We start from the raw sequence: 27,530 nt of genomic DNA, 5'->3' as shown, positions 1-27,530 counted from the left end.
GATCTGCCACAATGTTCCTCTGTTAATAATTTTGTACAGTTGAGAAGTACACTAAAATGGGAAAAAATCAACAAGAAAAAGCCATATTTCTTTTAAACTTCTGTATGCGTTTGTCTAATATCCCAAAGTTCAATACTTCTCCAAGGAACAGGGTTTTAATACCAGCTACCTCCTTAGTAAAACAGACGCTCACAAAAAAAATGTTACTGACACATAAAGATTTCTTTAGAGTCAACCATAATTACTAGTGACGTTGTCCTATTTTGGAGATGGAATATTTGTTAGCGACTGACCAACAGTAACCTAGAATAGAATTCTGAGGCTGAGGCTCATATTTTAAAATTTTACTTATTTTCAATTGTGCTCATACAGAAAGAGGCTTCGTATGGATAAGACACTTTCATATAGAAATGAATTTCACTTTATTACCTTTAACCTTTACCATCTGTTCTATCAACGCACGTGGTCAACGTGGGGACCAGGGATGCAGATGTCTCCGACAGAAGTCTCCCAATGAGCCTTTTGTAATGCCTTGCAGACAATGCATACAGTAATTCCCTCTTTGAAATATAACATAAAACTTATTTTAGCCTCGCTACTTATGGTTTACTGTTTATTCCCATGGCACAGCTATTTTAAAACACTGTTGATTAATTTTAAATGAAAACTCTACCACTGTCTTCCTCCTCTACCCTCCCTCCCTTTCCCCCTTGTCCTTCTCCGACCAGCCTGATGTCCCCATCTATGTTTTAAGGTTAATGCAATCAGAATGTTTGGATTTAAGATTAAGGTACATAAACAAAGGATGGCCCGCTGCTCTTCCACATGAGGAGAATGAGTCCATCCAAGAACTGTCTTTGACCAGCTCTTAGAGGGATTTTTATTTGTTTGGTGAATGAATCATGAGGGTCAACTAGGGTACTGCGGTACCAAAAAATATGGACACTTTCCTTCCTGCTTTAAAACTCCCCAAGCTGGAAATAAGAAAATCAGTTTTAGGCAACAAATATTGAATCAGGAAACATTTTCATTTGATCTAAAATTGCATTAAGAGATGAGGCCCAAGTAATATTCTCTTTTCCTGAACATGTCTCACACACATTTCACTTTCTTTTTTTTTTTTTAAAGATTTTATTTATTTATTTGACAGACAGAGATCCAAGTAGACAGAGAGGCAGGCAGAGAGAGAAGAGGAAGCAGGCTCCCTGCTGAGCAGAGAGCCCAATGTGGAGCTGGATTCCAGGACCCTGGGATCATGACGTGAGCTAAAGGCAGAGGCTTTAACCCACTGAGCCACCCAGGTGCCCCACATTTCACTTTCTTAACCCGAAAAGATGGGGGGGGAGCAAAAACAAACAAATAAACAAACAAAAAAACAAGCTCTCACCGTTCACCTACACACTAAGCTGTCCACTGATTTCAAACTTGATTGAGAAGAAATACAGGCAAAGGGGATATTGTGTTTTCTCCAGCCAGACAGTGGTAAATCAGAGAAGATATTCTGTGGGGTTTTTACGGGAATTATTAACTAAAATGTGTTTATCCTCCCTTCCTGGCTAACCTGCTCAGAGCAAGTAATGAGCTCAGTGGAAATAAAACAAATACTGGCCTTTTCCAGGCCTTCCAACGGCTCTGCCACCTACCATTTTTCTGAATGTTTTCTTACTTCTGTATTTGTTTGACCTAACCACTCCAACTGAACTGAGCATGGCTTCCAGGAGATGGTTTGGGACAAGCAAAGCAAGTCTTTGTGTTCCCTGCACGGGTCTCAGTAATGTTCTTGGAGATACACATCAGGTCAACCTGATTCCTCAATTGAACATGTAGCATTTAAGTAGAAGAGCCTTCATCTCAGAGTCCTCATGACTGGTCGGAGAAGGGAGATGTTTGGGGGAAAGTATAGCCTGTGAGTCCCATCTGTGACCTTAAATAGGTCCCCGAACTCCCAACCGTCTCAGCCTCTCCCTCTGCCGCAGTTCAGTCAGGGATCGTTGCCATCCTACTTCCAATGCGAGTGGAGAGGCCAACAAAATTTTTAATTTACCACCACCAGTCTGCCATTTTGTCGAAGACAGGGAAACTCAAGTTCATGGCCATTTACTTGGAATCACATCACAATTCCTATTATCAGGACTGCTTTTCATTTCCGATAAAAATAACACCAGAGATCAATGGCTCTTCCATAAGAATGCTTAATACTTTTATTTATTGTATGCAGCTTGAGTGACTTTCAGCAAATGGGGGTCAGGATTAGGGAAGAGGAGGACAGAAGATTGGGAAGATGGTTGAGGATTGAAGGGAAACAAAAGACAAAGGCATGAGTTACCAATGCCTCCAGGAACACGTAACATGTAAAAGGGAAAAGAAGTCCCCTAGCATCTCCCATGCCATTCTCATTTTCCCAACACCTTCCCACCCTAATGGCTGTCACACAGCGCATGGAGAGACTGAGACCTGCTGTCCAAGAGCATTACATCCACTGTCACTACCCAACCTTGGTGAATCCATTCCTCACAGAAACAGAATTGTTCCTCAAAACTAAAATTGCTTTTGACTGATTGACTTCTTGTACAGAAACAGTCTAACTTTGAGGAAGCTCCTATGTTGTTTATAATTGTTAAGGTCATTCATTCAAACACTTTGGGAATTTATAATTTATTAACTTTCTTGCCCAGATTTACACAGCATTAGTGAGTTTAATTTAATTTAATACATTAAATGAAAGCCATTTTTAATATTGTGGCATAGTAGGAAATTATACATATTTTAAAGTTCTTTGCAAATGACTTTGTAAACGTGGCCAAATTATAATTAGATTCTTTTATGTAGCAATAAAATCTAAACATTTTCTTATACAAAATTGAACATAAAATCATTAAGCTTAGTTAACTTTTTCTATCTATCTAGATATAGTTAACTATATCTATCTATCTAGCTGGGATCTTGCCATAGAAAAGAGGGGGTGAGAGGGGGGAAAGCTACGTAGAAACCATAAGCATTAAGATACTTGCTTGTAACTGAGGAAGAGTTATGTGGTATGTGGCTTTCACTAGGGGGTGGGTATAGTAATGAGTTTTAAAATAATTTCTTTACTTCTCGTACTTTCTACATTAGGCATATATACCACTTTATCATTTAAAATAACCATTATTACCTGAGGGTTTTGAAGGGTCAGGGGTGGGAGGTTGGGGGAACAGGTGGTGGGTAATGGGGAGGGCACGTTTTGCATGGAGCACTGGGTGTTGCGCAAAAACAATGAATACTGTTATGCTAAAAAAATAAATAAAATGGGAAAAAAAATAAATAAAATAACCATTATTTTTGGGGCACCTGGGTGGCTCAGTGGATTAAGCCGCTGCCTTCGGCTCAGGTCATGATCTCAGGGTCCTGGGATCGAGCCCCGCATTGGGCTCTCTGCTCCGCAGGGAGCCTGCTTCCTCCTCTCTCTCTGCCTGCCTCTCTGCCTGCTTGTGATCTCTCTCTCTCTGTCAATTAAATAAATAAAATCTTTAAAAAAAAAATAACCATTTTTTTTAATATAATAGTTTCCTTTGTGCCTCAATTCAGATTCAGAGGTCAAGGGAGAGAAGACTGAGGCTTAATAATAATTATAATAAAAACATTACAACCTTGCGGCACCTGGGTGGCTCAGTTGGTTGGGTGTCTGCCTTCGGCTCAGGTCATGATCTCAGGGTCTTGGGTTGGAGTTCCACAGCCGGCTTCCTGCTCAGCAGGGAGTCTGCTTTTCCCTCTCCCTCTGCTTCCTTCTCCCCCCCCCACTCCTGTTCTCTCTCTTTCTCTCTCTCAGATAAACAAATAAAAGCTTAAAAAAAAATTACAGCATTTACAACTTCCATGCAGACAGGTAGACAGACATCAAGAGACTCGAAGAGGAGAGCTTCTTATATTACTATGCTGGCCCTGCAGGGGATGCCATCAAACTCTAAATCATGAATATTCATATAGTCCATGCCAGGCACCAAATTCCCTCTGTGTGCTTTACAAATACTAGCTATGCTTATGATCATCCTATTTCACAGGAAAGAAAACTGAGGTCACATAACTTGGCCCAAGATCACACACTTAGTAGTAACACTAGGGCACGTGCAGACTGGTTTCAGAGTGTGCATGCCTAAGCACTACATTACATAGTTGCCAACATGCCTTTACCTGTTATGTTAATGGGGGAGGACTAGTCTTTGGTGTCAGGTGAAACTTTGGGCAAGTTATAGACAAGGGTGTAAGAGCAGGAAAGAGATCATTATCCTTTTCCCAACAAATTGGCTTGCTTGTGTACTCCCGGATCATTAGGGTCCAGTTTGGACAAATTCATGTCCACCCTCAGTTTTCATCAATGCTTGGCCCACTTCATGGACAAGGAAACCGATGGTAGAGGTCATGGGGTACCTCTCAGCAGGTCTTTTGTCCAAGGGTGATTTCACTGAACTTCACCATTGTCTGCTGGTTAAACTGGCCTGTGACATTTCAGTGAGCAAGTATAAAAGGTGCCATGCATGCTGTGGTGGAACATTCCATCTCGAGGCAGAGGACTCTGGCAGTAATAAAGCTACCTGAGAGCAGAGGGCTTTTTATGGGATTACTATAAAATAACAAAAATTAACAAACAGAAACAAACCCCATCCCTTGTACATGTGTGTTGTATTTGGGCTGCTCCACACGCCGGGCCATTGACAGGCTGTGTTAACGGGTGCACAGGAAAGAGCCTCTCAAGCATGAAAAGAAGGCAAAAAGAAACTGATTTTTTTAATCCTTTCAAAAAATCGTGGTAAAATATCCATAGCACGGAGCTATCATTCTAACTATTTTTAAGAGTGCAGCTCAGGAGCATTCTGTGCATTCGTCTTGTTGTCCTCCCCCAGGACTTCACTCAAGCCCACTCAAGCCATGATCGGGAATGCCACACCCTCCCTTCCTGTGGCCCCTGACACCACCATCCCACCTTCTGTCCTCACAGGTCCGAAGATTTGAGGTAGCCCAGAGGAGTGAAGCCCTCTTCTTTTGAGAAACACTGTTCTATTTTCCTTTGTTTTCCTCGCAGCTGCATCATTTAATGAGAAATCGTTTTTAAAGCCAATAAATGAGTTTCATTTCTTCCCCCTTCCATTCACCCTTCCTCCACTTCCTCGAAAAGGCCAAGGGCTCCATAGGTGCTGGTGGTTCTTATTCATGTGATTGCCAGCTATATCATTTGTCGCCTCTGTCCAAGCTGGTCCTCTCCACCTCTCGGATGTCAGTAAGCCACAGTTTCACAGCTACTGCAGAACCTGGGCAACCACTAGCCCCTGCCAAAATTGCATCCTTGAAATTGCCAGCCTGAATCACTCAGGACCCCCACTTGAACTGTTCATCAGGAAACGAGAGTAGCTTCAGTTTCCTACATTGACGACTGTTGTGCTATCTGGCTCACAGTTTGGGCTTTGTAGCAGAGATGGAACCTGACCCATGGGAAGCATCGTGCACACCTGTTTTCCAGCATCTTGGTAACAAATGTCAGGAAGGATTCACTAGGTGGATCCATGTCTTCCCAGCTTTGACTGTCCCACAGAGTGCCTAGCATGGCGACCTGTATGACATGTGAGTAAGCAACAAACCCAGCAGTGTTTCCCAAACCTGAATTAGTCACATTATGATCAAGAAAAATAAAAGCACTTACAAGGAAACAAATTCATCCATGTACCATCCAAAACTAGTTCACGGATCACCCATAAAAATTCTAGAGGAGCTAACCTCATATCTGAATGGGAATCTATTAATCTTTTCCAAACTAGCACATTAGTAAACATCTGGGCCTGTCTCCTGAGAGCCAAGATAATGGCTGCATCAGGATAAAGAATTTGGTGTGGAAATGTTAGCAGTGATTACTTCTTATGCAATTATAGACTGTTTTATTTTTTACGGTTCTGTAATGGAAATTGGTGACTTACATAATAGAATACATATGTCCATATGTCTATATATGTGCAAGTGTGTATAAAAACCATTGTATGTAGAGACACTGGGTGAAGGAAAAAGGCACAATGTGGCAAAGCCTAATAGCCACATCCCTTAAAGCGATGCTGAAGTTCTGTGGGGTGATGGCAGTTGCCGCCAGACCCACCTTCATTCTGGCAATGAAGAATGCATCAGGCAAATGGTGTAAAAGAGAAGCAGACATAAGGGATCTGAGGGTGAGTAAGTACGTGAGAGCCACAACTGCCCCACATAGACACCTTCTGAAATGCCTCCCTCCACATTTAATCAACAAAATGTACTAATGGAGGACTTGCCATGTGTGGGGCAATAGATGATACAAATATTATAAATCCCTCTTCTTGCCCCATAGTCTTTAAAAATCTAAATGCCAAAGCTGAACAGAAATAGTACCTGTGGGTATAGAGAGGGAAGCAGGGAGCAAGGACGTCTGGGAGATGCAAGCAGAGAAGGTTTCTGGGGTGAAGTCATGTCCTGATGAGTGGAATGGATGCTATGAGGATTCTTCGTCGTCTCCACAGGATGAACACTCTCTTCTCCAGGACAAGAAGTGGGAAGTGATCATCTGGAGCCCAGGGCGCCCCGTCTCCCCCGTTAGAACTAGAGAATACTAGAAGGGCAAACAGTTGAATGGCCCACAAGGAAGGAAGAGTGAGGTCAGAGGAAATGGCAGACCCACCAAATCTCACATGATGCCAGCAAGTTAGAGAACGGCCAGCTGCTCAGGCTTCTCTGAGGGCCAGCCTGTTGGAAGCCGGCTCCCGTCCTGACATTCTTCTCCAGCTGGGCTGTTTCCTGGGCTGCTGCAGACTCCTCCCTTCACACCCCTTCCCAGCTGTGGTTTGGCACTCTCTGCAAGAGCCCCGATGGCCAGAGTGCCCTCTGGGCTTGTCTCCTGAGAGCACAGGCCTGCCTATTTCCACTACCGAATTTACCCACAGAGACAGGAGGAGGAAGCTTTTTTTAGATGGCCAAAGAAAACTGGCCTGGATGAAGTGTGCTGGGACCGTGTGGTACTAATCAGATCTGGTGTCTGGGACACCCGACAGGCCCGTGCATAAGCTGCAAGGAGCTTAATACTTTTCCTGCTGCACCATAGAAGCTTCTGGCTTAGCACGTGGAAGCATTTGAGGGCTGGAATGAAAACTCCTCCTGGTACATGGTGTTTGGCTGTGGTCAGAAGGAGTCGTCAAGTTGAAGTTCTACAACAAACAGTTGTTTTTTTGTCCTGAGCCAAGGAAGTGACTATATCTGGATGATGATAAATCAGGACCAAAAACTAGGGCACACGAGCCAAACCTAGCCTGCCACCCGTTTCTGTACACCCTACAAGCTCAGAATAGTTTCTCTGTTTTTAAGCAGCTGAAAAGAAAAAAAATCAAAAGATTATTTTGTGACCCATGGACATGATATGAAATTCAGATTTCTTTTTTTTTTTTTTTAAGTGGGCTCCACGCCCAGAGTAGAACCCAACGTGGGACTTGAACTCACAATCCTGAGATCAAGACCTGAATTGAGGTCAAGAGGGGGACGCTTAAGTGGCTGAGCCACCCACGCACCCCTGAAATTCTGATTTTAATGCCCACGAATAAAGTTTTATTGGCATCCAGCCACACCCATCTGCTGACATACTGTCTCAGGCTGGTTTCAGGCTTCAAACGCGGAGTTAAGTATTTGCAGGGGAGACTGTTTCCCATCTGTCTTTACAGTTTGTCAACCCCTGTGCTAAAGCAGCGGCCGGTGTCACCAAAGGCAGGGACAGTGTAAAGTAGTGAGCGGAAAACTTTTAAATAAATAAGGACACTGTTTTGTTTTTTCCTTTGTTTGGTTTTTTTTTGGAGCTGCATTTTTAAATTTTCCAGCATTCTGGGTTGTAAATCATACCACACTGAGGAAACGCTGTATCTGGTGTTCAGCTTTAATACTTAAAATAACGTTTAAATGTTTAAATTTCTTTCTTGTGTTTTTGAAATTCCCTCCCCAAACCTCCTCCACCCCACTCCGGCACTCCCCTGCACACACCAGGTTTTCCCTGCATCGGCAGAGAGACGTTCAGTATCCCCTAGGAGCTCAGCAACATGTTTGTGCTCACAGAGGCTCCCTGGTAGGAAGAAATACAAGAGCATTGACTTGCAGACCCCCCACGGTGGACCGCAAAGGACGATTAACTGAAACAATGTTATGGGAATGTATTCAGTATGCACAGATGACAACACGCCAGTAAGCCAGCTCCCTACAGCATGCTAATTATAGACACTGCTCTCAAAGTTTAGTCAAGCTACACAGTATGGTCCCTTTGACAGGGTGTGGTTTAAGCTGATCACTTAAATACTGGAGAGATCCCTTTAGGCTAACTAGTACAATTCTGTAGCTTGAGGCATACACTCTACCTCTCAGCTTATAGGGCTAAGACCTCATTTTTGCTCTAAGACTTCTAAGAAGATTCCTGCAAGCCAGACAGCTGAAATCAACGGTTGGAAAAATACTGCGTTCATCAACAAAAAGGCTTCATGCTTTCTCACAAAGAAGTTCTATAAGGAAGCCTCGTTTCTGAGGAAAGCAAGCTGCAGTATGGCGTGTGGATGAGCCACAGTGGAAAGTGGGCGGAGGAAGGAGGAAGAGGAGGCAAGAAAACTCTCAACATATTCCTTAAAGACATGCTGGCGTGTTGAGGATAATTTCTCACGGTTGGGCACAAGCCCAGCCCACCATGTATACAAAGGGCTAAGGTCAGGGAGTACAAACTGCTTAAATATGCTGACCTGTGATGACAGGCTCTATCCACCTACCTGACTCCTCCATCTGGCGAACGTCATATGCTGCTCAGGAAAAGCATTACCATTAAACCACAGTGCAAGTTGTACCTGAGTAGAGGGATCCAAGGGAAGCGAGGACGGAAGCAGCACGAAGAGGAGTCAGGGTTAGGGATACCCTCGCTTGAGCCATATAGACTTCTGGGTGGCAGAAAACAGAGCATGATTTGGCAGAGAACCCAACCCAAGAACTGGTATTTGAGAAGGGGGCCTGGGGTATGTTTCCACGAAGGCCCAGGCCTTACGCATTCCCTGGTCATTGTGAGAAATCCAGTTTGCTCTGTGTACATTTGGAGTAAGGACCAGGTCTACAAACTCTCTCTCTCTCTTGTCCTCTCTGTGAGCACACAAGCCCATCCCCTGCCAGGTGATGGAATGGAGACCCCCACTACCTGCACTTGGGACTGGAAGACAGGCGCAGCACGGAAGGATTTTGAGGAGAGCAGGGAGTACCCCATCTTATTCCTATTACAAAGACCAATTCAAGTCCATTGGGTCTCATTGGTACTGGGGTTTTCTGCTACTCTTCTTCCACTCTGAGGCAAGGCTGCCTCAAAGACCCTCATATTCACTGCTGCTATTGGGCTCATGGGAATCCTTCTACTACTTCCACCCCAAACCTAGAGGCAGGGAAGTCTGTGGGGCAACTGGGCCCTTCTTCCTAGAGGCCACACACAAACTCCATCAGTCTCTCCTGGGGAGGAGGACACCACTTTCTTTTGCTCTTAGTTCTCCCAGGCCTCCCTGTCGCACCCTCCTCTAGGTCTTGAACTTGCAACAGAGGCAGAGTGCAAGGACACTTTGGAGGACCCTGCTTCCTCCCTGGACCTCTGTTTCCCCAGTTCAAGTGATTGTCAGCTACTGAGAGGTTAGGGGGACAGAGGACGTGAGCTTCTCCTTGCTTCTCTAGCCTTCTTTTCAGTCTTCTGCGATGGCCACAGCTGGGTGTTTGATTCAAAGTTTTGAATGTATTGTTATCTGAATTTTTTTGTGAGTTTCTAATAAATTTTTTTGTGAGTTTAAACTCTGATAGGACTGGGGCGGGGTGTGTATATGACAGGATTACTATTTTAAAATATTATCCCACTATTAATTTATGATATTTGGGCACAGTTATTGCTACCTCATCACAATCAAATCAAAATGTTTTACTTATCACATGCTAACTATTTTAGAAAATCTCTAATTTAGAAATGAAAGAGTCAGTAAATAGTGCTTTCTTTGGCCAAAATGTTGTAGTGACACTCTTTTATAACTTCAGAATGTATAAAATTAACTTCCTGTGCCTCTGCTGATAGTCTCATAAAGGCTGGGTCAATAGAATGGGTTACGTTGACCCTGTTAGATATGTTAGAAACAGTGTGTTTGTTTTGTTTTATAGACTTATTTATCTGAGGTGGGGCAAGCATGAACAGGGGGAGGGAGAGAAAGAATCTCAAGCAGACTCCACACAGAGAATGGAGCCTGACTCGAGTCTTCATCCCAGGACCCTAAGATCATGACCTGAGCCAAAATCAAGAGTTTGACACTTACCCAGCTGAGCTACCCAGACGCCCCTAAACAATGCATTATCTTTGTTTTAAACCCATTTTATATCCCTTGGAAATCCCAAGAGCCTTTGGGATTATGCCTTTTTTTTTTAAGTTAATTTAACTGACAAGATATAATAATATTTCTGAATAAAACATGGTGCTTTGTTTTTGTCTGAAAAATTAGTGGAGTTGCTAAATTTGACAGCAGGCAATCCAGCTAATTTCTTTTAACTGGAGAATAAATAAATAAATATATGAAAAATGTAATTATTCATACACACACCCTCGGCCCCGGAAGTTGCTTTATTCTGAGTCTCTCATTTGACACTGAATCTCTTTCTTTGGGGAGGGAGTAGGATACGGACTTTTAAAGGGCAGATCATAAGGACAAACTTTGCCTTCCTTATTACATATTTGAATATTGTTCAGATTCAGCAAAGCACCACAGTTTGAAGAGGCCTGTATTTAACAAGTTCAGGGAGGAAGGTCTGAATTCTGGTTTTCCCAGAGACACAAAGAATATATAGTTAGATGCCCCTTTTCATAGATATATCCCAGCAATCATTCAGGTTGACCCTCAGCTTGGTAAGGTATGTTTTTCCCAGATTTTTTTTTTAATTTTTATTTATTTATTTGACAGAGAGAGAGATCACAAGTAGGCAGAGAGGCAGGCAGAGAGAGAGGAGGAAGCAGGCTCCCCGCGGAGCAGAGAGCCTGATGCGGGGCTCGATCCCAGGACCCTGAGATCATGACCTGAGCCGAAGGCAGTGGCCTAATCCACTGAGCCACCCAGGCGCCCCTGTTTTTCCCAGATTTTACTCAGCTTTCTGTGTCAAAGAAAATAAATCCAGTACTTCAACTTTTGAAATTTTTTTTCCCCACAGATTCAGAGCCCAAACATGTGTTTTCTGGATTATCATTAAAAGTTAATATAATTTGGGGCGCCTGGGTGGCTCAGTGGGTTAAGCCACTGCCTTCGGCTTGGGTCATGATCTCAGGGTCCTGGGATCGAGTCCCGCATCGGGCTCTCTGCTCAGCAGGGAGCCTGATTCCCTCTCTCTCTCTCTGCCTGCCTCTCTGCCAACTTGTGATCTCTCTCTGCCAAATAAATAAATAAAAATCATTAAAAATTTAATATAATTAATTATAAGGTAATAAGTGATAATAATGCCCTTCATTTGCATATCTTTCTTTTCAACCCCTCAGTGCTTGATACAATTTACCTTATTTCTCTTTACAACATCCTTACCAAGTAGAAAAGGAAGAGTATTAGTGTTCCAATCTAAAGATAATAATGTCTTACTTGTGCATCATATGTTAGTTTATAAACACTTCCACAGACATCATTTCATTTTGATTCTGACCCTCATAGCACTCTGTGACATACGTGAGTCAGCCAGGTATCTTCTTCCATTTCCATACGTGAGGACCAGAATTCAGAAAAATGGATGGTCTGCCTATGTTCCGCACTGAACAAACAGAAGGAGCCTGTGTTGCTAGCTTGTCAGTGACTTTTCGTAGAAGAGACACAGAAAGATTAGGTGAACAATTCTATATGATATAAGAAAACACTCCAACGATCTTCATATTTTACTTTAGAGCTTTGCTTTCTTTTTCTTGTTACATTTTTTCAATGCCATCATTTTGTCAAGTACACTGTGAAGTACCTCCCAGACAGCATGTATTAGAAACAGGCCTGTTTTTTCCATTCTCCCCAGAACTCCAGGGGGTGGGTTGGATTGGGGGATTATTTTTTCTTTGGTTTTACATTTTGAAAGCCGTGTTCCAGCTCTCAAAGGATGCTGTTAAACACAGAATAAATATTGAATTGTCTCTCTATCCTCACGGTCTTTGTGGTGGCAAATAAATGTTTCTGTGAAGGAGTTTGCTCCCTGAAGACCCACAAGTGGCAGTTAGAAAGTGTCCACAAATTAAAGGCAATGAAAGATCACTAACCACAAGTAATAGATGTTATATAAAAAAGTAAAATACATAAAATAGTTTTTATATGCACGTATACTCTGGACTCTAACCAGGTGGCTACCGTGTGTTTTCCCAATTATGAGCATTTTTATACATACAAAGATGCTTTCATAACAGCAATCTGTATTGAATAAATATTATCCATAATTGCATGACTTATTTTCACTTCTAATAGTAGAACAGTGTTAATCTGAGAGAAGACACTTAACATTTTTTAATGCCTTCGAGTTTCTGAATCAGTAGTCATTCTGAAAGAATCCTCTGATTTTAATAAATGAAAAAAGAAAGAAAATGTAGAGTAAAATCATTGATTCAGCATTGGAAACCATTCCCCATAAGGCAGGAGAAATCTCCACGCATAATCTCCAGTGGTTCACACTTCTTCACTTCATTGGAAAGTCATCAAGGATTCAATGGTCATCTACCATCTGTCTGGTTATCTTTGGGGAAGGGAAAGCCTGAGATAGTAGAAACAACATCAATTCCCACTAAGAATCTTTCCTCTCTCTTTCCCTGCCTCATAAATGCTCAGAGAACATTCAAGAACTTCAAGAACAACTGTCTCCTTCCTCAGAGATCTACCCCGTGGCTCAGTCCTGTTGATTCTGAGTCTACCTTTTCTCAAACCCTTTATCCCTCTCTTCTCTGATGATGTCGCACCTGAGCCTTTATTGCTCTGTGGGGAGACAATGGAATGCTGTAGGGACCATAGCTATAGCAAGCATCCTGACTTGTCCTTGCCTTCACTCTGTCTTGACCCAGCCTGTCTGCACACAACTTCACGTCCTAAAGGACGGCTAAGAACATGTCCTTTTTTGGTTCAGAATTTTTCACTGGCTGCTTTTTGCCTGCCACGTAAAACAACAATCATTTAACCTTGTATTGACTTGCCTCTTGCCACCAACAAGCTCACATTCAGAACAGAGCAACTTCTACTCTCAGTGTGGACCCTGATCACCAGCCTTTCTCTGTTCCCCCCAATTCCTCTGCCCACATCCTAATCTTATCCTGTTTTCAGAGCTCTGTGTGAATATTAGCCTTCCTGGTCCCTTTCCCAAACCCCCATTTCAGGATATCTGCCCATGTCCTATGATAGCCATCATCTTTTACCTCAGTGTGTGTGTGTGTGTGTGTGTGTGTGTGTGTGTATGTGTGTGTGTGTGTGTAGAAGAATCACTATATTCTCAGGGGTCAAGCTTTCTATGTTTAATCTCTGGCTATTGATGTGATGCTGAGCAAACTCTAATCTTTTTAGCATTCTTATATTATTGGGGGGGGGTGAGGGGAATGGGTAATACCAAACTCAGGACATTGGCATGCAGATGAAGAGTCAACATATCTAAGTGCTCAGAGTAAATGAAAGGCATCATGGCATAGACACCTTCTGTTTTCTAGGACAGTAGCACCTTGGGAAGGGATTTGGGGCTATTCATAATTGTCTCACCACAGTGACGGAACACACGCCTATGTTCAACGCATCTCTGTGGACCAAGCACTGAGGGAAGAGCATTCCATGCTTTCAAGAATGCTGTGAAAGACCCTTGTTTACTGATGATCTCAGCAGCTTCCCCACTTTATGACGTGGATGGAATGATGAATGGGACATGAAGTGTGTAACACAATAAATACAAGAATACTCCCCATTCTTGATGAAAGAGAGCAGCAGTCATTCTCACTCATTCTGTGTCTCCGCGGGGCTAGAAATATCAGTGGCAAGGCAGCCCAGGAGAGAAGTTGGCAGGGGGTCCAAGGAACTTCATTCCATAGCTACACTTACAATACTCTTAAAACTACTCTTGGAGTGATATGCTTTCCTGAGCAGGAGAGATTAGGAGTTATTTAACAGAGGAAACAGTAGGAAATAATTAATAGGGTGTATATCTGCCCAACTGTGACACTCAGCACTTTGAGGAACTTCTTTCTCTCCCACTTGACTATGTGCCTTTAAGGGAGTAGGATGCTGACTGTAGGTTGCGCGTTGAAATTTATTAAAAGGATTGGCTACAGAATCAGAAAGTCAACATTCAGAGGCATATGGTATTTATTTAGGGGATTCTTAGACTCTGATGTGTAACATTAATCCAGGCACAGACAGAATGAAACCTACGATTTCTCCAAATGGCACTCATGTCTAAACACCAGCTTTATAAATACTGAATTACTCATCAACCTGGAATATGTGTATTTTTTCATGAGTACCTATGTTTAGCATCTAAAGTCTCTTAAGAAAGGACATCCATAGTGGATACATTTTGTCAAATATGTAGGCTCCACATATATGTATGTGAAGATAGAAAAACTTCACTTTTTACTAAAATACTAAAGTTCTTTCACATCGATCATTTTTGTGCTCACACATGAAAAAATAAGAGTTTCCTTGGTCTGACCTCTAGCCTCTGTCCTTAACAATCATAAAAGTCAGGGCACGAAAGGAGCTACCATTTGCTGAGTGAACTCTATGATTGGTATCACAATGCTCAAAAGGAGCCTGCCAAGCAGGTATGATCTTTCCTCTTTTTAAGGTAAGGACGTGGAGGCTCAGAGCAGCTCAGTGGTTTGTCAGAAGTTGCGTGATTAGGTAGTAACAGAGCCAAGACTCAAAATTCACAAAGTTCTCTCACCAAGGACTAGTTCTTCTTAAATTTAGGCTTACCGGGATGCCTAGGTGGCTCAGTAGGTTAAGCATCTGCCTTCGGCTCCGGTCATGATCCCAGGATCCTGGGATCGAGTCCCACCCACATTGTGCTCTCTGCTCAGGAGGGAGCCTGCTTCTCACTCTGCCTGTTCTGCCTGTAGCCCTCTGTGCTTCTGCTCTCTCTCCGACAAATAAATAAATTTAAAAAAAAATTTAGGCTTACCAATTTTTTTGAAGTTTTGCTTATAAATTTTATTGCACTTATAAAGGTTTAGAGCTTTGTTCTTCCCTGTATTTTATTTCAACTTTTGATTCCCTTGCCATAGGCTCAGGACTCTGCCGGGCCTCTCGCTAACTGCCCTACAAAGGGAGTATTTATCCGAGGGGCTCTCAGCTGTCTCCTCCTGGGAGGCTAGCTGTAAGTCTGCCCAATTAGCTTAAACACAGGTTTCCTAACCCTGGACCTTTGTCTTGCCCCATCTGCTTCAATAATATTGCATGTTCAAGATGCTTGGTCTAGAGATGGACACCCCATTCTGAGTCAAAAAGGGGGAAAGAAGGCATTTTGCAGGAGGGTTTCCTAGACTTGCTCAGGAAGATACTTCTCCTCCTCCTCCTGTTCCTCTTCTTCTTCTTCTTCTCTTTTAAGATTTTATATATTTATTTGACATAGAAAGAGAGCACACAAGCAGGGGGAGCAGTAGAGGGAGAGGGAGTAACAGGCTTTCCAAGGAGCTGGGAGCCCCATGCAGGACTCAATCCCAGGACCCCGAGATTGTGACCTGAGCTGAAGGTAGATGCTTAACTGACTGAGCCACCCAGGTGCCCCAGGAAGATACATCTTCTTTTCATCTGTTTCATGAAACCTGTCAGGTGTCACCCATCTCGTGAAAAATAGTCTCAGCCCAAGAAGAAAAGTGGTCAGAGGTTTGGACATGTGACTCAAGTTATAAAAGCCAAGGTTGGACACCCATGGAACCCAAAGAACATGGAACCCATGTTCACAACAGGATTATTCACAGTACCAAAGGAGTGGAAGCAATCCAAGCATCCATCAACGGGTGAACAGATAAAATGTGGACTCTACAGACAATGGAAAAGAAGGCAATTCTGACACATGCTACATCATAGATAAACCCTGAGGACACTGTGCTTCTGAAATAAGTGAGTCACAGAAAGACAAATACTGGCTACACTTCCATGAGGTAACTAGAAGAGTCACATTCACAGAAATACAAAATAGAACGGTTGTTGTCCATTCTACGGGGAAGTGGGAGATTATTGTTTAAAAGGTGTAGGGCTTGAGTTTTACAAGATGAAAAATTCTGGAGATTGGTTGCATGACAGTGTGAATATATGTAACATTATTGAACCATGCATTTAGAAATGGTTAAGATGGTACATTTTATTTTATGTGTATTTTGCCACAATTTTTAAAAAAGCCATGGTAAATATATGAAAAGTGTGGTCATGCTAAATTTCCAAGATGTCAGTGTATGAGAAATGAAGATGTTTGAAGAATATGGAGTGATAGAAAACAGTGGTACCAACCCAAGCCCAAAATGAGGATAAAGAGAAGCTCCTCATCCTAGCATCTATTCTTCCTTCTCTGTTTGGGAAATGAGCAAGAAAAAATACATACACAGACATTGGGCATTTCATACCATTATTTGACATGAATTATTTGGGTAATTGCCATAATCCTTCACACTATATTAAAGAACAGAAAATTCAGTCAGATGTCTTTCTCGCACTGAAGTTTGAACAGGTGGAATGAATTCCTTTGAATTAACACAACAAAGTCCTCCTAGTTGAATGCATTCAGCTATTGGTAATTTGTTGCATTGATTTCATTCTTTAATTGATAAAGAATTTCCATGACATGATCAAGTTTTTTTCCTACTCTGTGATGTAAGCATTTGCTAGACTGTTCCGTATACGACAGAAGAATAGCATGGTACCTTGGAGTAGGAATGCAACCAGAAGTTCAGGCACGGAATTGAGTCCTGCTCTTCCTCAGGGTAACCCTGAAAAATAACCTAAAATTATTAGGCCCCAGATTATCTTCCCTCACTAGGAAAGAATTATTCTAAAGTAGGGCACTCTTGGGGCATGTGGGTGACTCAGTACATGAAGCATCTGCCTTTGGCTCTGGACATGGTCTCAGGGTCCTGGGATCAAGTCCCACATTAGTCTATCTGCCAGTGGGGAGTCTGCTTCTCCCTCTCCCTCTGTGCTCTCCCTATCTCTCTCTCTCAAATAAAATAAATAAAATCTTTTATAAGAATGAAGCAGGGCATACTTTTCTATAAGGACCAAATACTAAATATTTTTGGCTCTTACCCTTTGTAGAAAAAGGTAAAATCAAGAATAACAAGAGAAAACAAACTTCCACAAACATTTTTAACTGATGAACTGTAAAATATAAAAATAATTGTCTATCTATAAATATATATAAACTGGGAATACAAGCTTACTAATGAGAAAATGGAATCCTCTTTTTGGGAAAAACATTTTGCTCTATTGGAGTTCAAAGTTACTGTTCCCTAGTATCGATTCAATTGCAAATATCATTTGTAAAAAGTATTTTTAGCTCATGGGCAATACAGAAGCCATCATGAAGGCAGATTTGCTCCATTGGCTGCAGATTGCCAGCCTGCTCTAGGATCTAGCTAATCTCAAAAGTCTTCTTTACCCACTATAAGTGTCATGCTTCTGGAATATTCCTTCTCAATCTCTTTTGCTAGATATAATTCCTCCACTCAATTTTAACATGAGGTTATCTAGCTGAGTGGTTTTAAAAACCATCCACATGTGATAACGTCCAGATTTTTCTCTGTTGTTAACCTCTCCACTACAGGATTTGTTTTTATATATGCCGCAACTTTGTCCTCGTCATTTACCCTTTGGTGTCTAAGAGGTATCTCCAATGAAACAGTTCCTAAAACTGTCCCCCACCTTCTGACCTTCTTCTTCTTAGTAAAAGACACCTTCATTCACCCACGTATTCAAGCCAGAAGTCTAGGAGCCACTTGAGATCATTCCGTTAAACCTCCTCCATGACACGAAGCCATCAGCATTGATTTGAATACTTCTTATACAAATGGGAGAGGAGTAAAGGAGGTTGAGAATCTATACAGATGTGGTCAAAACAGAAATGATCAGACATGTTCTGGTTATAAAAGGAACTGTAAGTGCGACAAAGTAACCCCCCCCCACACACACACACAAAGAGATCTTCAACACATCCTCTTCCTTCCATTACGGTCACCTGAATCCCAACAAACCCTGTCTCTTACCTGAACTACTACTCTTGCTTCATAACTGGTGTTTCAGTTCCAGCTCCACTCTCCACTCCATTCTCTCCAGAGGAGGCAAAATGACCATCTTAAACACAAGCCAGATTCTGTCATTCCCTGATGAAGCTGGTCTATAGCTTCCCCCCTATTAGTTTGATATCTCTTATTATCTGCTCATCATGTTCCTGGTACTACTTATAAGCCTTGCTGGGATTTGGTAGTAACCCAGATGGACAAAAAGTCCTACCAAATGTAACATGCATCCTAAAGAGGCAAAACAAATAATAAACAAAAGAGGAAAAATAATGAAACTTATGTAGCATGTTAAGATAAATGATAAATGCTCTGGAAAAATAAATGAGGGAGGTGGGCAAGGAGCTGAGAGAAGGAGGAGTTGCAACGTTAAATAGGGTGGTCAGGAAAAGGCTTCCACTGTGAAGGTGTCTTCTGAGGGAAGCCCTGAAGGAGATGAGGCAGCAAGAAGGTGGAACAGCATTTTAGAGGGAGGGAAAAGCATGTGCCGAGGAGGAGCAGCAAGGAGACAGTGAGGGCAGGAGAAAGAAGTTGCAGGGATCAGAGAGATGGCAGAGTCAGGGTTATGGAGTCCTTGCAAACCCTGAGTGAGGTGTCGCAAAGAGTGTGCCCTGACTCAGGCTTAGGAGGACATGGGCTACTGAAGGTGAGGGGAATCTTTCACAGGGGAGCAAGGGTGCAGGTGGGACCAGTTAGAACTCTCCTGCAGTACCTCCGGGGAGATATTAGAATTGGGCAAGCCCAAAGATGCTCAGCTTCTGTGACGTGGGACAGAGAGAAGTCAAGAATGACTATCCAGTTTTAAGTCTGATCCACTGAAAATCAGAGTCACCATCACCTAAGATGGGAAGTCTGAGGGGAAAAACGATTTGGGGGGTACTTATTAGGAGCTTGGTGTTGCTTGGGATGCCTTTGAGATGTACAGTAGATCCCATCAATCAAGCAGGTGGTTGCAAATCTAAGCTTGGAATGCAGAGGAGAGGAACAGACTAGAGACGTATGTTAGGTGACTATTCTTGTACAGGTGTTATTTGGAGCCATGAGATGAGGTGAGATCATCAAAGGAGTGAAGGAAACTAGACAAGGGAAGAGGACCAGGAGGGGCGAGCACAGTGGGGAGACTGGGAAGGAGCAGCCAGCGAGGGGAGAAAGGGGAAATGAACTGGGTCAAAGGCTGCGTGGGAGTGGATTAAAGTTAGACTATTTTTTAAAATTCTCACCCAGCCTGGAAAGCACCCACACAGCATGATCCTTGTCACGTCTGACTTCGTCTGGGGCTGCCCCTCTTGCAGCATGACGGAGCCCTGTCTACCTGTCTGGCTCTGCTGTCCATCGTGCCTGATGTCATATTCCCCCGGCTCCAGCCATCCTGCTCTCCTCTCTGTTGCATGTTCCCTGCACAGAAAGCTCTTTCTCCTCGTTATTACTTCTCATCGCAGTTTCTTTTCATGACTATCCACTCTAAAATACCAACATCCCCCATATTCTCCCCAAACCCTACCACTTCCTCTTCACTCTGCCACTTTATTCTCCTCACTTTATATGATTTTTGGATACTCTGCAATTACCAGCCTTTTGTTGATTTCCTCACATGTGAGCAGAGATCTAGTCTGTAAAAAATTTACTGAATGAACAAATTAATCTGTATTTCAATAAATTAACTAAATTGTATATAAAATGCGCTGTTACATAATCCCCAACTTAGAAGTGCAGAGGAAGGAAGCTGGGGTATGTTTTCATTGGAGGGTGCTATAAATTATCTGGTCCAGTTGTTTTCCGGATAGATGATGCTAAAAATAGAAATGACATTATTGGATATGTTCAAGGTAGAGTTGGTCACATGGAAGACCACATCTGCCCAGCCCCTCAAATATCCCTTCCATCCACCTGCGAACTGGGCCATGCTGGACCTTCGTGCTGTTTTCCGAAGTGTCAGGTGCCTGTCATAATAATGATACTAACTCTGCACAGGTCCTAGCACAGGGCAGGCGACTTTGCTTGTTTCCTGCAGAGACATTGAAAGGAATAACTTGGTATTGAAATCTCGAATGAGGAGTAGCTGGTGAAGGGGCAAGTAGACTTTCCTCCTCCACGCCCTCTCTGCCAGCCTTCTCAAGAAGAGGTCCAAAGCAGCACCACTGAGGCTAGAAACCTCTTTTTGGAAATCTCCCTCACGAAGCAGAGGGAGCTGCCAGGAGTCGGGTGTGGGCGGGTCTGTGTTTGATGACTGGGTGCGTTCTTTCATCTTCCTTCACTGTCTTACGCTCGCTGTGTGCTGCTGCTAAAGCAGTAAACGGTGTTTGTCTTAACTGCAGAAGCGAGGCTAGGAGACTTTGAAGTGTTTTCTGTTGCTTACCGTCCCCTACTGTTCCTGTCAGCAAACTGAGATAAAGCTGATGGACAGAGGTGTCTGGTCTAATTCCTTTATTGACACATGGTCCTGTCTTCAAACACCAGTGTAAATGAATAGGCACGGAGATAGTAATGTGTCAGTAATCGGCTGCCAGATAAATGCCATTGTTTACGGACTGATCCCTGCTTCCTAAGGCCCAAACAGCTCCAAAATCTTACAAATTAGCACCTCACTGAGATCAAAGAATTGTCTTTTCTCTCTGCAATTACCTGCTTGGGGAGCTGAGCGAGCAAACGAGACCTTTCAAGATGGCTCTCTCCAGTGCAAATCTTTCTTTTGAGAACAAATGGTGGAATTATCCACTTTTTCAGAAGGGGGTGGTTCTGAACAAGAGACTTGGACCTTATCGTGCTATATGAGAGCAAGGGGAGTCTGTATTACATTTTTTATGTTCTTCACGAGTCTTCTAGCCCATGACCACTCTCATTTCTAAGATCAGTGGAAAAAGCCATGTTCATCCTTCACGACCAGTCTTTTGAGGTCATATTAAACTTGAGATTACGAAGGTAAAAATGGTTTTAAATACAGTAGTGCCATAGTGCCTACAGCTCCAAACAAAAGACATATGGGGAAATTAGTATTTTCTGAAGGAGTGAAAATTTAGACTACAAATTCCTTGTCCTAAAGTACATTCTATTAGCCAGTGTCCAAATGACATCTTTCCACTTGAAGATATTGAGAGAAGAGAGAATGGAACTCATGTACAGGATGTCATTGACTTTACATGTTCAGCAGTCACGTCTTTCATATAACTCATACAACCTGGAAACAATAAATCCAATGGACAAACCATATGGTTTTAGGAAAATATTGGCTTATTTATAAAAAAGATAAGATTCTTGGTGGCAGTTTTATCTTTTATGTAAATGAAGAAAATATACTTTTAAATTCTAATGGTACAATGAACAATATTAGTCAAGGGTGTGGACTTCTATGGAAAAGCAGTTTAAAGAAATAAAATGGTGTCCTTGGGAGGTAGGAGGGGTGGGTTTTATTCTAGCCTTGGCTGCTCCCAAGGACACTGAATTTTTTCTGAGGAAAGTGGCTTTAGGAAAATGACAGGAATCATCTTAAAATTTACCATTAATTCACCTTCGGGTTCACTAACTTTTTTTAAACTGAGTTTTTTTTTTTTTCTTTTTTAGAGAGAGAGAGAGAGAGAGAGAGATTACAAGTAGGCAGAGCAGCAGCCAGAGAGGGGAGGAAGCAGGCTCCCTGCCAAGCAGAGAGCCCGATATGGGGCTCGATCCCAGGACCCTGAGATCATGACCTGAGCTGAAGGCAGAGGCTTAACCCACTGAGCCACCCAGGCGCCCCCGGGTTCACTAACTTTTTGGCAGTTATGAATAACTGAGGGAGAATACATAAGTGAAAAAAAAGTGTGCCCAAGTTTACTATTGTAGAGAAAACAGTCCATTTTTTGTCTGGAGCTGTAGGCACTATGGCGCCACTCTATTTAAAACCAAATGACCCTGAGATCATGACCTGAGCTGAAACTAAGAGTCAGTTGCTCAATTGGTGACTGAGCCACCCAGTTGCCCCAATATTTGATTATATTTAAGGGTAAATATAATCCCTTAAAATCCCTATGAGCTCCTGACATTAGAGCACAACATGAGGAAAGGGGTAGAAAAATTAAAGTAGCTCAGGGTAACCAACAGCAAAGTAAGCTCTCAGAGGGTGTATATTAGCATGAACACTTTTCAGTAGATGTCACTCAAACCTCTGTTACTCGAGAAACACCAACTTGTGGTCAAAATGCAGAGCTGGCGAAACAGCAGCAAGTAGCTGTTAGCTCTTTTGCCTGCACTGTGCCTGCATGCAGAAGGGGTTGCCTGGTGAAGATATCTGCAGAAGCGTAGTACTTGAAGATAGACCCCCCAACAGGTCTTGTGGCCAAGAGAAGTCATAATAGAGACTCACTTCCGTCCTATCTAATGTAATATAATGATTATATTATACCACTCTACGTCATAGGGTGGTCGCGAAGATCTGGCCAATAAGCTGCATTTATAGACCTATCTCTGCTGATAGATCGATTCTGCCTTAGGGGATGGTCTGTTTTATGTCAACAGAGCCTAAAGCTCTTCTGCGAGCTGCTGAATTACACTAATGAATCTGAAGAATCAAAAAGGAAGCAGGCTCTACGGACCTATATAAGGAAGACAATTTTTGCGCCCGGAGGGGACATAGTTGTTAAGTCTCTGAGGTTCACGAGCCAGTGGGTGGAATTTCCACTTCCTATTTTTCTTGAGACTGCTAGGAAGACACAGTAAAATCCTGTGCTTTCATACTGCATCTGCTTGGTCTCTACAACAAAAAACACAGTAGCATCTAAACTGTGGCAGGGCACATGGCCATGCCCATTTCTGTTTTCTAAATAGTAGGAAGAGTGGATATAAGGGAAAACGTTTGCTACCACTCAGTCAGTGAGCAAGCTGGCAGACTCCCGCATGAATGGAGTGCCTCCACAAACACCTGAGTGCAGGGTGGCCAGCCTGGGTCTGTGTGTCAGCCTCTGCCCATCCCCTGAATGCACCTGCTGTGAAAAGCTGGAAACACGTCTTGGTTGCAAAGCTCATGTTGGTTTTTGTCCCCCTGTTGAGTAAGTAGCCTTCAGAGATCAGCAGTCTCTTAGCTTTATTTGTAAGAATATTTTCTTGTGAATTTCCTTTCCTCTCAATGTAGTTTCAAAAATGAATCCGTTTAAGAATAAATGATCCATTTCATGAGTAAAATAATGCCATGCCTTGTGGTTCCATGCCCAGGTTCAAAGATACCAATTTCTTTTCTTTTTTTGGCTAGTCTTATTTGCAGTTAATTGCCCTGAGACTAATGATGAGCCATTACCTATTGCAGATTTAGATATCGTCAACATAATAAGAAATTGCATTAAAATTCATGGTGTTCTTTAAGTGTGTTGAAAAAATAATTCAAATGTACCATATGTATATATGGTACATTTTATATTTATTTTTTATATTTATATTTTAATTTATATATATTATAAAATATAGTATATAGATAGATCTACTCTTTAAAGATGAAAGTTTATTTGGCAGTGAAAAATAGCAGGAGGGATGCCTGGGTGGCTCAGCTGGTTAGTGTCTGTCTTCCAGCTCAGGTCATGATCCCAAGGTCCTGGGATCTAGTCCCACATAGGGCTCTTTGCTCAGAGGGAGTCAGCTTCTCCCTCTCCCTCTGCCACTCCCCCTGCTGGTGCTTGCTCTCTCTGTCAAATAAATAAATAAAATCTTAAAAAAAATAAATAACAGCAAATTTCAGTTTTGATAAATTTGATAAGTATCGAGGGGGTCATTATTAAATAAAATTTGCAACAATTGTGTTTTTAACTGTTCTTCTGTAAGAAATATCCAGAGTTATTGAGGCAGGGAAGGGAAAACGCACAAATGCAGAGTCCGTGTTTTTCCAGCAGGGTACTGAAAACTCATTCTTTTTGGTGAGGGGAAGGCAAACAACCCTCTCTCCACTCTCTTCTTTACAGTGATTCATTTCTTGGTCTAAGTTATTTCCCAAACCAAGAGCGGGCTCTCTCCTGAGTCTCTGTTGACGTATGTGGCTGCCAACGAAGGAGGGTTACTAGTCTCCCAGAATCCATATAATTATATTCCTGTGGGCACTTACAAGGAACCGTCGGCTTTATCCCTGCACACCCCCCTTCTTGGCTGGCTGCTGCCTAAGGATGGTGAGAACTGAAAAGAAAACATTTTCTTTACCTACTTCATACTTCATCAATCAAAATTTATCCCTTCACATAACATTTGAATTCCATCTTGTTCCTAAGCACCAAACTGAATCAACCTAATTTTACTTTCTTGTTTCCCGCTATAGAGTTGCAAACAGTATTCTTCTCATATTAAAGTTTGGGCAAATACTAGGTCACTTAACTATATGCAATCCCACAGAAAATGAGGGGATAAAAAAAATTAAGAAAGGTTATTAACACTCTTGATTCAAATAAGTCTTGACCAAAGATTTAACCAGAATGTTCCCTCAGTGCTGCTAAATAAATGTTTGTTTATTGATGCATTTCTGTAACACTCAATTTCATAGTATTCCTATCATTAGGAAAAGGGACTCACTCTTACTGAATATCTACTCTGTATAAGCTGCTAAATGAACACGAATATTTCTCCAAGGGAGGATGGAAATGCAGAAATCCCCACAGCTTATAAAATTGGGGGTAGGGGAGGTATTAAGAGAATTATGAATATAAAATGAGGCACAGGACTGTGCAGACGCAGCTGAGACCAGGAAGGTGGAGCGTAAGCTTCAGCAATGTCACAGAAAATCCCTCTGCTATTTTTTCCCCATAATCCTCAGAGAAATCAATGATGTCGGTGACTTTCTTCATTTGACATATGGGAACACTAATATCCAGACAGAGATTAACCCACACAACAATTGGGGTTGCCAGATTTTGTAAATAAAAATAACCATCAGTTAAATTTGAATTCCAGATGTATCAAATAATTTCTAATATAAGTGTGTTCCATAAAATATTTGGAACACATATTAAAGAAAAACCACTGGGATCCGAAATTCAAATGTAACTTGATAGGCTGTATTTTATCTGTCAGCCACACCAATGATATACCACCAGGCTTTTAAGCTAAGGATTGTTAGATACAAAACTCAAGTGTATTTCATTTCTTCCTTATTGTAATTACCACATGTTTAACAAATATTAAGCACAATAACTTTCTCCTTAAATGAAAATAATCTTCTTATTAAAATTTTTATTTTTAATAAGTGAAATTATGTATAATACTCTACTTTTAAACACTGACTTTTAATTAAACAAACAATAATAGTTATTGCAGAAAAAACATAAATACAAAGAAAAAAAAAGAAAGAAACCATAATCTTCTTTTTCACAAACAACTCTCTTTCGTCATTTGGCTTATCTACGATTCACTTTTCATATAAATGGCTATACATTGTTTGTTTGTTTGTTTTTTAAAGATTTTTATTTATTTTATTTGAGAGACAGATCACAAGTAGGCAGAGAGGCAGACAGAGAGAGAGAGAGAGAGAGAGAGAAGCAGGCTCCCTGCTGAGCAGAGAGCCCAATTCAGGGCTGGATCCCAGGACTCTGGGAATATGACCTGAGCTGAAGGCAGAGGCTATAACCCACTGAGCCACCCAGGTGCCCCTTGGTTTTTTTTTTTTTTTTACAAAGAAATATAATTAGTACTATATATCTTATGACAAAGTGCCTCCCCCGCAAAAAAAAACAAAAAACAAAAACAAAAAAAAACTTTATTTTCCTTGTGCGGGGTCTAATTTATGATATAGAGATTTAGCAATCAACTATCAGGATTTAGATTGCAAAAATCAGCAAGCGGAATACCGGAAGTGAAAACTTCCCACTGAAATTCCCACTTCTCTTGAACCATGAGAATAATCATCTGTATTGGATGGCTGACCTCCTGCAGGCAGACTTCATGGGATGCATTTCAGAGGGGGTGATGCAGGTACGGCTGACATGCCCTGCAGAATGGAGATACATGGGCTTGGTCTCATCCTTATGATGCACTGTCTCATAAAGAAAAGACAACAACAACAAAAATTCCTTGACTGATGATTTCATTTCTTATTGCACATTAAAAATAAAGCAAATCAGTGACCCTTTCAATAGGAACATATGTCAAGTTCTTATAGCAGAATTCTCACCAATTATGTACAAAGTAGATATTAGGGTTTTCTTTCAGAGGAGGGGGAAAAGAGAGAAAAAGGGTAATTTGTCATTAATGTACAGGTCTGAGAAAACAGACAGAGAAGCGGGCAAGTAAGCTTTCTATAGGAAGAACATCTTTTTCTCTACAAAATAAGTTGATAGGGACCAAAATCAGTGACATGGGTACTTGATTTGGTACTTTAAAAAAAAGATTTTGCTTATTTATTGAGACAGAGAGAGAGCGTGCGCACGGGAAGGGGGAGGGGCAGACAGGGGGAGAAGCAGACTACCCGCTGAGCGGGAGCTCAATGTGAAACTCGATTCCAGGACCCTGGGAACATGAGCTGAGCCAAAGGCAGACACTTAACCGACTGAGCCACCCAGACACCCCTAATTTGGTACTTTACATGCAGAAATTAGGGATGTATTCACACAGAGCAAGAAGAAGTGCCACATAATTTATTGCCAAAATGTTCTTCTATACTTTATTATTTTATTTGTCCATGTACACTTTGCTCAGATTTCCGGAGAATGTCCTGGGAATTTTGCTTAGTGTACCTGGTCATAGTAGAAGACTCAGCATAGAGGATCACTTGTGGTTGCCCCTCAGGATGACCTACCCTTGACTCCATCCCTGACTTCAATCTTTGGAATCAACACCTACTGTGAGCAGGAGGAGGGCCCAGGCAGCAAGACATACAATGAGCAGATACTCCACTGTTGGTTGTTTGGTAGAAGAGAGACCCCCTAGAGACTTGGAATCTAGCCAAATGACATCAGAACAAAACATGTTGAGTGGATGTGATGTCACCTTACACATTTTTTTATCATAGATCTCAGGGGCTCGTCACCTGCCAAATGCAGCAACAAGATTTTGTTGATTGGGTCCACTCTCTGGAGTCTTGGCTCGAATTCTGAGTTATTTCAAAGTGTTCTTTTCTGTGTGCATGTGTCTTTTCAAAGTTCTAGATGCATACCTCCATTTGAAGTTCCTTTGAGAAGATTACTTCTGCTGAGAATTTATTACTGAGTTTAGGGTATAGAAATCTTACTGTGAAATAGGAGCAATTATTGTAGCCCATTCCTGTTTCCATTTTGAGGACTGAACAGGAAAACATACATTCTGTGTT

Source organism: Meles meles, chromosome 13 (genome assembly GCF_922984935.1).
Source record: "Meles meles chromosome 13, mMelMel3.1 paternal haplotype, whole genome shotgun sequence".
Classification (NCBI taxonomy): domain Eukaryota; kingdom Metazoa; phylum Chordata; class Mammalia; order Carnivora; family Mustelidae; genus Meles; species Meles meles.
This window is presented reverse-complemented; position numbering follows the sequence as displayed.